The following is a 10,615-nucleotide window of genomic DNA, read 5'->3' as shown; positions in this document are numbered from 1 at the left end:
AGTGAGTTTAGTGATGCTAGTAATCGGGTTTATTGTTAGTGTTGGTGAATTTTGGGTTGGTGAACAAATTGGTTATGTTTAGAACTTGAATTTGGGTTTAATCACTTGGTTTAGTGATTATGGAAGTATTGGAACCCATTTAGGGTTATTTGGTTGACTAATTTTGACTATGGGTCAAAATTAGGGTTTGGTGACGGTTATGACCCAATTGTTGATTTAGTAAGTTTATAAACTTAAAATGGATTAAGTTGAAGTATAAAACCGAGTTAAATATGTTTTGGTGTCAAAACTTGCTAATGGCGCGATGTTGACTCCTTTGGGTCAAAAGTAGGGTTTAAGTGTCATTTTGGGCAAGATAGGTGTTTAACACCTATGATTGGGTTTGATTGGCATATTAGGACCATTCTCACTTGTGTTAGTGACTATTGGTTAATTTTGGGCGCGGTTTGTACTTGGAAGTGCATTTGGGTCGAATTTGCTCTAAGTGTCAAATTGGGTTGGTTTGTAAATCCAATCTAAGTGTGTTGTTGAATTTGTGATAATGGAATACGTACTTTCCATTGAAGAGTTGCGGATTACTTGGAAGCATTCATCAAGGCGACAAGGTGAGTGTTAATATCCTATGTGCACATGTATGTGTGGAATGGGTGCGGGTCGGGTGAAGTGGTTCTCGGTTAAAGAGCTCACTTCACATATAGGTGGTCTTGACGGACTTGTGTATTGGTCCAATTGGCACGGTTGTGCGTTTTGGTTGTTGGTCTCGGTATTTGATTTAGGAGTTAACCTTGGACGTTTATATATTGTTGTATTGTCGTGATGTAGCTAACCCTCCGGGTGTAGCTTCTTGGCGTTGTTCACATTGTCGTTGGTGAACTTATGTTTGTTGATGCATATTTAGCTTGTTTCTTAGTGATCGTACGGTATGCTTAGATTAGCTTGCCTTTATGCTTGGATGCTCCGGTATGCGGTATTTGTTTATTTATGTGGCGTGTCCATTTTATGCATATATATGTATGTAGTATGTTATCACTCACTAAGCGTTAGCTTACCCTCTCGTTGTTGACATTTTTTATAGATTGCTTGGATGCGGTGGCTCGGGTAAGCGGGGACTAGTGGACTTGCATAGTTGCTTTAGAAGGCTTGCTTTTGGATTGATTAGGATTGAGTAGCGTATCCCCAATCGCCATGCTCGGCCTTTATTTTGTATTACAAATAATGTGGTTGAAAACTTGTATTTTCGTACGAAAGTCGTAAAACGGCCGATGTGGGCCCGGTCTTCGTAAAACTAATTTTATTAATGGAACGTGTTAGTTTTATCTATTATAATATGTTGTGAAAACCGTTTAGTCTAAATGTGTCGGGAAGTGGTCAAACATTTTCGCATTTGGGACTTTTTGGGACAGCAGCCTGTCCAGGCACTTTGGCGCGCCGCGCGGGGTCATGGCGCGCCGCACCATGTGCTCCACAAAGAAATTTTTTATTTATTCCGCGTAATTGGTTGGTTAACGGGTTGGGTTGTTACAGAATTAAATGGTAAATGGCTAACCATAACAGAACCTGATAGTTCATCTGGACGGCGTCCAAAAGGTCTGGATGGCATCCAGATGTGAAGGCTTGGACGGCGTCCCAAGGGGTGGGACGGCGTCCCAATGTATTACAGGGTGCTGATGCTGCAATTTGACAAGTCTCGAACCAAAACTTAAACAAACACAAATTGTGAACCGAAAATACTTAAAATATGTATCTTATATCGTTGGAAAGGTATTTTGACGAGGAATACAACTAAACACATATCATCAAACAATTACATCATTTAAAATGACTAAATCCTCATCGAATGATCGTTAAAAGTTCATCATTGACGTTTCAAGTTCGTAAAACGCATTTTATGATTCGGGCAACCAATTTACATGTAGCATATGCCGTTTCGAAAGTAATTAAACATACATTGCAAGTAAACACTTACTAACAACATCTCATGGAATTCAAAGCATTAAAAGTTCATTTTAAAATCTATTAAACCCTAGTCAAGAATCACAAAATCATTAATCATGCTAATGTAAGGCTTTCATGTCATCCAACATACCAAATCGAAGCATATGAAGCTAGTAACTCAATTTACACATGAATTTTAACATCTAACCACCTTTAATCAACTAAAATCAAAGATCAAACTAACCCATTTTAAGTGTTTATGCTAGTTACACCAAATAACAAGATCGAGCATACAATTTACATACACGACATCACAATGAGCCATAGACACTAATTATCACACTTTTAAGTCAAGAACACTAAGAACATGAAATCTAGAGTTTTATAAAAGTTACCCAAACGAGATGAAATTGGTATCAAGTTGTAGAGGATGAAGAGAGGTTTCCAAATATGCAATTTGTTTTGATGTTAGCTTCTTGATTTGGATTTTGATGATGAATTAAGGATTTGGGTGTTTGAGAGGAAAATGGAAGTAATAGAGAAGAGAGAAGAGGATGAATGAATGTGTGGTGGTGAAGGTGGGTTGACTAGTTGACCTAGTCAACTAGTTTGCCCACTAGGCAACTTTGGTCCCTCGAGTTTAAAAGCAGGTGCGTGAATTAACCGAACGAAATATTTAAACGCTAGGGTAAACGAGAAATGTTATAATCCAATGATGGGAATGTTAAGAATGTTGATTAACGAAAGGTACGAATATAGATGACAAAAGATTATATATATAAAAAAAGACGGGCGTTAAAATGAGTTAACGGAAAAATGCGGGATGTTACATTACCCATACCTTAAAAGAAATTTCGTCCCGAAATTTAGTTAGAGTAGTAGTCGATGTCTCTTCCTCGAGACCTTGTGTTATTAACTCTACGAAAGAGCGAAGGTACTTGCTTTTCATTTGGTTCTCTTTGGCATTCCAACGAATTTGAAAATTTGAATTTTACGTTGTCTGAAGTTTGGTTCCACGATTCATAATTTCAACCGATTCTCCTATGAAGTGGAGTTTGTCATCAATAGTAAGCTTATCTAGGAGAATATCACGTTCTTGTCCCGTAGGACACGTCTCTAAGTTTATTACATGAAATGCAGGATGAATGGAATTCGATTGGGTCGGATGATCTAAACGGCATGTAGCGGGTCCAATACGCCCCAAGATTTCAAAAGGATCAATATATCGCGGAGTTGACTTTCCACGTTCCCGGAACGGATTACACCTTTCCAAGGTGCGATTTCTCAATATTTCGTGGTCACTCACTTGGAATTCGAGAGGTTGACGTCCTACATTGGTATGGTGGCAATTTCGGGTCGTCTTGAGCCTTTCTTGGATTTGAACGATCTTAACGGTTATTTCTCGAACGAGTTCGGATCCGGTGATTTGCTTGTCACCTACTTCGGTCCAACGAATAGTTGAGCAACATTTGCGGCCATATAAGGTTTAAAAAAATGTGGCGTTAATACACGAGTGGTAACTACTGTTGTAAGAGGGAAACAACTAAAGGCAACAATATAAGTTTGTAACATGTCTTTCTAAGATTTGAATCGTACGTTTGCTCGGTCCGTCGGGTTGTGGATGATACGCGGTACTCATATCTAAATGTATTCCCAAGGCTTCTTGTAAAACTAGAAGTGAAACGAGTATTTCGATCCAAGATAATTGACATTGGTACACCGTGTTGGGATAGAATTCCTTAAGGTATGTTGAACAAGTTAGTTAGGGCTCGAAAACATTTGTTGGAACAAGCTTCTTATCGGCTACTGAAAACGTTCGTCAGGGCTACTCACCCTCGTGGCGAATATTAGTAATACGTGAAGAGTCTCTCTTTCCATTGAGAATTTAGATAAAAGGTTTTCTTATACGAAAGTACGAGCGAAAAAGATAGGAGTGAAATGAGGGTTTAGAATAGGATGAGTTTTCATCTTGATGTAGCCATATCGCGCTTCTTGTGGCCAAATGTTGAGACTTGGTGGGAACGAGATAGTACACGTAGTTGTATAGTTCGGAGTTGAGTAGTAATTGGCCATATTTCGAAAACATAAGGACGATAAGTCAAAGAAGAAAGAGGTATCCTTGGATTGTGTGGTATCTTAGGTTCTAGTAACATCAGACGGTAATAGTGAAATAACAGAGTTATGTATCGTGGTACGTGGTGATGTGAAGATTGATCGGGAAAAATTACGAATTTCAATTTCCTTGATTTCGAGTAGAGAGAGTATGCCTTTCAGGCGTTCACGTAGAAATATTTCCATAATTAAGTTCCATTTTGTGCTACACGAATTTGACTAGTAAGGTTGGTGTGGATAATCACGTTCAAGGTTCGGACACGGAGAGGTCTAATTCTTCCCTTAGTAAGATAACGAGATTAAAGGATGAGCAAACGGGAAAAGTCAGAAATGAATCTTCGATACTAACCGGCGAGATCCAAGGTTTTACGAATACAAGTCGGAATCATTAGGGTTTCCCAATTACGTGTGGCTTCGATTTTCGGCTGAATCCACTTTAATACGTGGGCCACTAACAACATGGTTTAGGGATTGGACTTCATTTAACCTAAATTTACACTTGGAGAATTTGGCATAGGGGTGCTCTTTTCTCAAAAGTTCGAACGTGAGACGAAGATGTTGTTCGTTTTCTTCTTTACTTGAATTGAATAGGTTAGGATATCACCTATGGATATGATGACAGATTTGTCTAGATAAGTTTACATACGCGTTTCATAAGATCCATGAATACGGACGGAGCCTCAGTTAGACGGAACGACGCTAAAAGAAACTATTAATATTCGTAGTGAGTTCGGAAGGCAGTTTTGGAGACATCTTCTCCCTTAACCCTCAATTGATGATAATCGGATATGGGGGTCGATTTTGGTATACACACGGGTTCCCTGGAATTGTTTAAGAGGTGTTTGATACGAGGAAAAGGATATCGGTTCTTATCCGGAAGTTATTTAGTTCACGCTAATCAATGAACATGTAAGGAAACATGTTCTTCTTAACGAAGAGGTTTTGAGCTCCCTAGTTCTATAGGTAGCAAGTCAATTTCAAATTCTTTATCCAAAAAGCTTAACGTACACTCTCCGATAAAATTGGTCAGCACACAATAGTTTTCCGTTGGTCACTTGAATGGCATAAGTAGTATCTAGGGGGGAGTGGTGAAGCGCAAAAGGCACGAGTCAAAGCCGTGGATACGAAACTCTTATCGACACCCGAATCGAATAAACAAGAAACATAAGAGTTGTTGAGGAGAAATGTACCGTGACTAGTTCATTGTCATCTCGGGCATCCGTGGTGTTGATGTTGAGAGCCCGGCCGCATGCATTGGGGTTGACTTTCTTCTTTGGGCAAGCATTCTTAAAATGACCTGGTTGGCCACATTCAAAACAAACACCCGTTCGGTGTACATTGGGCACCTTTGGAGCGACGGGGGTGGCACTTCTACAATCTCTGGCCACATGACCACTTCTATGACACTTGATGCAAAATGGTTTACCACATTCACCCAAATGATGTTTACGACACTTGTCACAATAAGGTAGGTTTTCGGCATACCCCTTTTTACCGCCGGAGGCGAAAGGCTTCTTGGTGAAATTGTTGTTGCTTGATTGGGGGGCTTCTCACTTTCTTTTGTTGCCACCCGATTTCTCATCGGCTTTCGGTGCCGGCACTTCAATTACATCCACCGTTTCCATAAATTGGCGGACCATCGTTAAAGCCTCTTGTAGTTTGGCGGGTTTTGATGACATTACCCCGTGTTGAATGCTCGTAGGGAGGCCATCCATGTCAAGCTCAACTCTTAAGGACTCGGGAGCCATGAGGTTTGGGCACATTAAGGCTAGTTCGGTAAACCGTTGATTGTAAGCTTCGAGGTCATTCCGGACCATTTTTAAATTTCTTAGGCCCTGTTCGAGCCTTCGAGTCTCGTCGCACGGAAAGTATTCGGTGATCATTCTTTCTCTTAATTTGGTCCAAGAGAGTGTGTGGGCTTCATCGGTACCCACAGATTGTACATACGCGTTCCACTACGAGAGAGCAATACTGGCAAAAGTGAGGGTGGAAAACTTGACCTTGTCTTGGTCCCGGCATCTGCTTTTGCTAAAAATGGTTTCCGTTTGCTCAAACCATCGGGTGAGAGCAACCGGTCCCGCGGTTCCATCGAAAGTGGGAGGTTTGCACCCCACGAAGTTCTTGTAGGAGCATCCCTCGTTTGAATTATTGGCTCCATGGTTAGTGTTGTTGTTATTGTTATTGGAGGAGTGACCGGCCATGGCCGCATCCACGGCGGTGGCTATCATTTGTTGAAGAGCTCGTTCGAGAGTTTCGGGATAAGTGTTATGTTGACCTCGGTGAGCCATTGTTCCTTGAAAACGCAAGAGTATCGTTGATTAGTATTCTCAATAATACTAATCGTGATATGGAATAAAGATAGAGAGGTTATTTTCCCTTGACTCGCCCTAAATTCTTTATATTATAATGTCGAAACGTCCATATGAGTCACCGTAATATAATCCCGGCAATTATATTACCCTAATTCATTTGTGCATTCGACATTACCTCATAAAGTCAAGATGGCGTGTCAATCAATTAAACAACGTGATATTATGATGAAATAAGAGCTAGATATGAATAAAAGAATTCGAGTATAAATGCACAAGTAGTCAAGTATTTCCTACTTCAAGTCTATATGCCGGTTGTAGTCTAGACTCACTAATGTACCCTATGACTCGGGGTTGACACCAATGAACTCTAAATCCCTACAACCAATGCTCCGATACCATCTGTAGTGACCCGACAAAATTGTCATTGACGCCGCCGTCTATTTAGGTCCCATCACGTGGTCATAAGTCTTTAAAACGACGTTTGACCAAAATATGTCGCATTCATGTCAATTATAAAGATGTTCCAAAGATTACAGAGTAGTTCAACGGTTAAACATGTTACAACATTTTAAGTACAATTGAAAACCCATGCGACACAGTTTCACATAATTCAAAAGATGCTCCATGTATGCACATATACTCGACATCCAAGCAAGTATTAAAAATAGTGAGCGGAAGCATGTAACACATATCGTTCAAAGTCCTGAGAAAAACATAGAAAAATCTGTCAACGAAAACGTTGGTGAAATCATAGGTTTAGTAAGTGAGTACGTAAGTAAGTAAGTAAGTAAGTTGAACCACAAGATTTACAACTTTGAAAAGATAAAAGTAAACCATTCAAAAATTGTTATCACGAGCACCCAATTATCAAGGCTTAACTTTCCATGAACCCCATCACAATAGTGTTAGAACATACACTATTTCTCAAAAATATATTTCATCCAACTAACGGTAGCGAACCGTCCGAATGAGGGTTTGTCAAACCCATATAGCCATACAACATAAGTTCTCGCTTACACCCGGCATGTGTAACTAATGATAATCGAATTGAGGATTTTTGTTCTAACTCGTACGTAGAATGTTTGTTTTCGTACTTGTGTTCACTTTGTTAATCAAAACGTTTATGTTTTCTCATCCCAAATGTAAGTTTAAAAGAGTAAAAGTGGGACTATGATCTCACCTTTAGTGCACGGTCAAATAGGTACTTCACAAGTAAACGTGTGCAAGGACAATTGCTAGTCTTGACCTAAACAAGTAGGTTGTATCAATAACGGTAAACACGATGGGTCAAAGTTGTTCAATTAGTCCTATGGCTCATTACGACTCGATTACATATAGCATGTGAATCACGTTGCCAAGTTTCATGCATGATCCAAATATAAAAGCATGTTAGGATGATTGCATAAGCATTTGGTTAAGTTTAAACAAAAGTCGACTTTGGTCGAGTCAAAGTCAACGAAAAAGTCAACACGTTCGGGTCGGGCCCCGAACTATTTTCTGAGGTTTTTAATCATATATAAGCATGTTAGAACAAGTTACATGTGAATCGGAAGTGCGTAGCATAGTTAGAATTAAATGGTAAATGGCCAACCAAAACAGAACCTGATAGTTCATCTGGACGGCGTCCAAAAGGTCTGGACGGCGTCCAGATGTGAAGGCTTGGACGGCGTCCCAAGGGGTGGGACGGCATCCCAATGTATTACAGGGTGCTGATGCTGCAATTTGACAAGTCTCGAACTAAAACTCAAACAAACACAAATTGTGAACCGAAAACACTTAAAACATGTATCTTATATCGTTGGAAAGGTATTTTGATGAGGAATACAACTAAACATATATCATCAAACAATTACATCATTTAAAATGACTAAATCCTCGTCGAATGATCGTTAAAAGTTCATCATTGACGTTTCAAGTTCGTAAAACGCATTTTATGATTCGGGTAACCAATTTACATGTAGCATATGCCGTTTCGAAGGTAATTAAACATACATTGCAAGTAAACACTTACTAACAACGTCTCATGGCATTCAAAGCATCAAAAGTTCATTTTAAAATCTACTAAACCCTAGTCAAGAATCACAAAATCATTAATCATGTTAATGTAAGGCTTTCATGTCATCCAACATACCAAATCGAAGCATATGAAGCTAGTAACACAATTTACACATGAACTTTAACATCTAACCACCTTTAATAAACTAAAATCAAAGATCAAACTAACCCATTTCAAGTGTTCATGCTAGTTACACCAAATAACAATATCGAGCATACAATTTACATACACGACATCACAATGAGCCATAGACACTAATTATCACACTTTTAAGTCAAGAACACTAAGAACATGAAATCTAGAGTTTTAGAAAAGTTACCCAAACGAGATGAAATTGGTATCAAGCTGTAGAGGATGAAGAGAGGATTCCAAATATGCAATTTGTTTTGATGTTAGCTTCTTGATTTGGATTTAGATGATGAATTAAGGATTTGGGTGTTTGAGAGGAAAATGGAAGTAATAGAGAAGAGAGAAGAGGATGAATGAATGTGTGGTGGTAAAGGTGGGTTGACTAGTTGACATAGTCAACTAGTTTGCCCACTAGGCAACTTTGGTCCCTCGAGTTTAAAAGCGGGTGCGTGAATTAATCGAATGAAATATTTAAACGCCAGGGTAAACGAGAGATGTTATAATCCAATAACGGGAATGTTAAGAATGTTGATTAACGAAAAGTACGAATATAGATGACAAAAGATTATATATAAAAAAAAAGACGGGCGTTAAAATGAGTTAACGAAAAAATGCAGGATGTTACAACGTGTTTGGGTCGGGTCTCGGACAATTTTTCTGAGTTATATAATCATATATGAGCATCTTAGACCAAGTTACATGTTAATCGGAGGTGTGTAGCATAGTTAGAATTAAATGAAAAAAGGAAATTTTGGACAGCCCGCTGATCAGGCTTAAGCCATGCTGCGGCCTGATGGGGCATGCCGCGGGTGGCACCTGGTCAGCAATCTGGGCAGTTTTCAAGTGTTTAAGTCGAACCAAATTTCACCAAATCATAATTAATAAACCGAAAACACTTAAAATGCATACCATACATCGTTAGAAAGGTATTTTAACAAGGAATACAACTAAACACATATCATCAATCAAATCCATCATTTACAACAATTAAATCCTCATCGAATGATCATTGAATGTTCATCATTAATGCTTCAAGTTCATATTTACAATTTTATGATTCGGGAATTAAATGCACACATGTGATATGCCGTTTCGTAGGTAATTACGCATACAATACAACTAAGCACTCACCAATAACATCTCATAGCATTCAATGCATCAAAGGTTCATTTTAAAATCTATCAAACCCTAACTTTAAATCATGAATTCAACAATTATGTTAATGAAGTTTTTCTAAGTCAACCTACATACCAAAACGAAGCTAATGATGCAAGTAACACATTAAACACAAAATCATTAACATCTAACAACATTTCGTTAACCCAAATCAAGAATTAAACAAACCCTTTTTCCAAGTTCATGCTAGTTATGCAAAATAAAAAGATCGAGCATACAAATTACATTTTCATGTTAGACTTGAGCCATAGACACTAATTAACACACTTTTAAGTCAAGAACATCAAGAACAAGAAATCTAGAGTTTTTAGAAAGTTACCCACTAGAGATGAAATTGGTATCAAGTTGTAGAGGATGAAGAGAGGATTTCAAATATGTAATTAGTGTTGTTGTGAGCTTGCTAGATTGAATTTAGATGATGAATCCTTGATGTTGTGAATTGAGAGAAAAAGATGGAAGTAGTAAAAGATTGGGAGGTGAAATGAATGGTGGGGAAGAGGGATTGACTAGTTGACCTAGTCAACTAGTTTGGTCCCTTGGAAATTTTAGTCCCTCGAGTTTAAAAGCGGGTGCGTGAATTAACCGAACGAATTATTTTAAATGCGCTAGAGTAAACGAGAGATGTTATAATTAAATAACGGAAATATTAAAATGCTAATCAACGGAAGATACGAATTTAGATAACGAAAGATATTATCTAAAAAAAAGACGGGCATTAAAATAAATTAACGGAAAAAGGCGGGTTATTACATTACCTACACCTTAAAAGAAATTTCGTCCCGAAATTTAGTTGGAAGTAGTAGTCGTTGTTTCTTTGAAACAACCCAACCCGTATTCCATACGATAATTTTTTTTATAATACACATTTACGCGCCAATTGAATAATGTAAACCAT

Source organism: Rutidosis leptorrhynchoides, chromosome 4 (genome assembly GCF_046630445.1).
Source record: "Rutidosis leptorrhynchoides isolate AG116_Rl617_1_P2 chromosome 4, CSIRO_AGI_Rlap_v1, whole genome shotgun sequence".
Taxonomy (NCBI): domain Eukaryota; kingdom Viridiplantae; phylum Streptophyta; class Magnoliopsida; order Asterales; family Asteraceae; genus Rutidosis; species Rutidosis leptorrhynchoides.
This window is presented reverse-complemented; position numbering follows the sequence as displayed.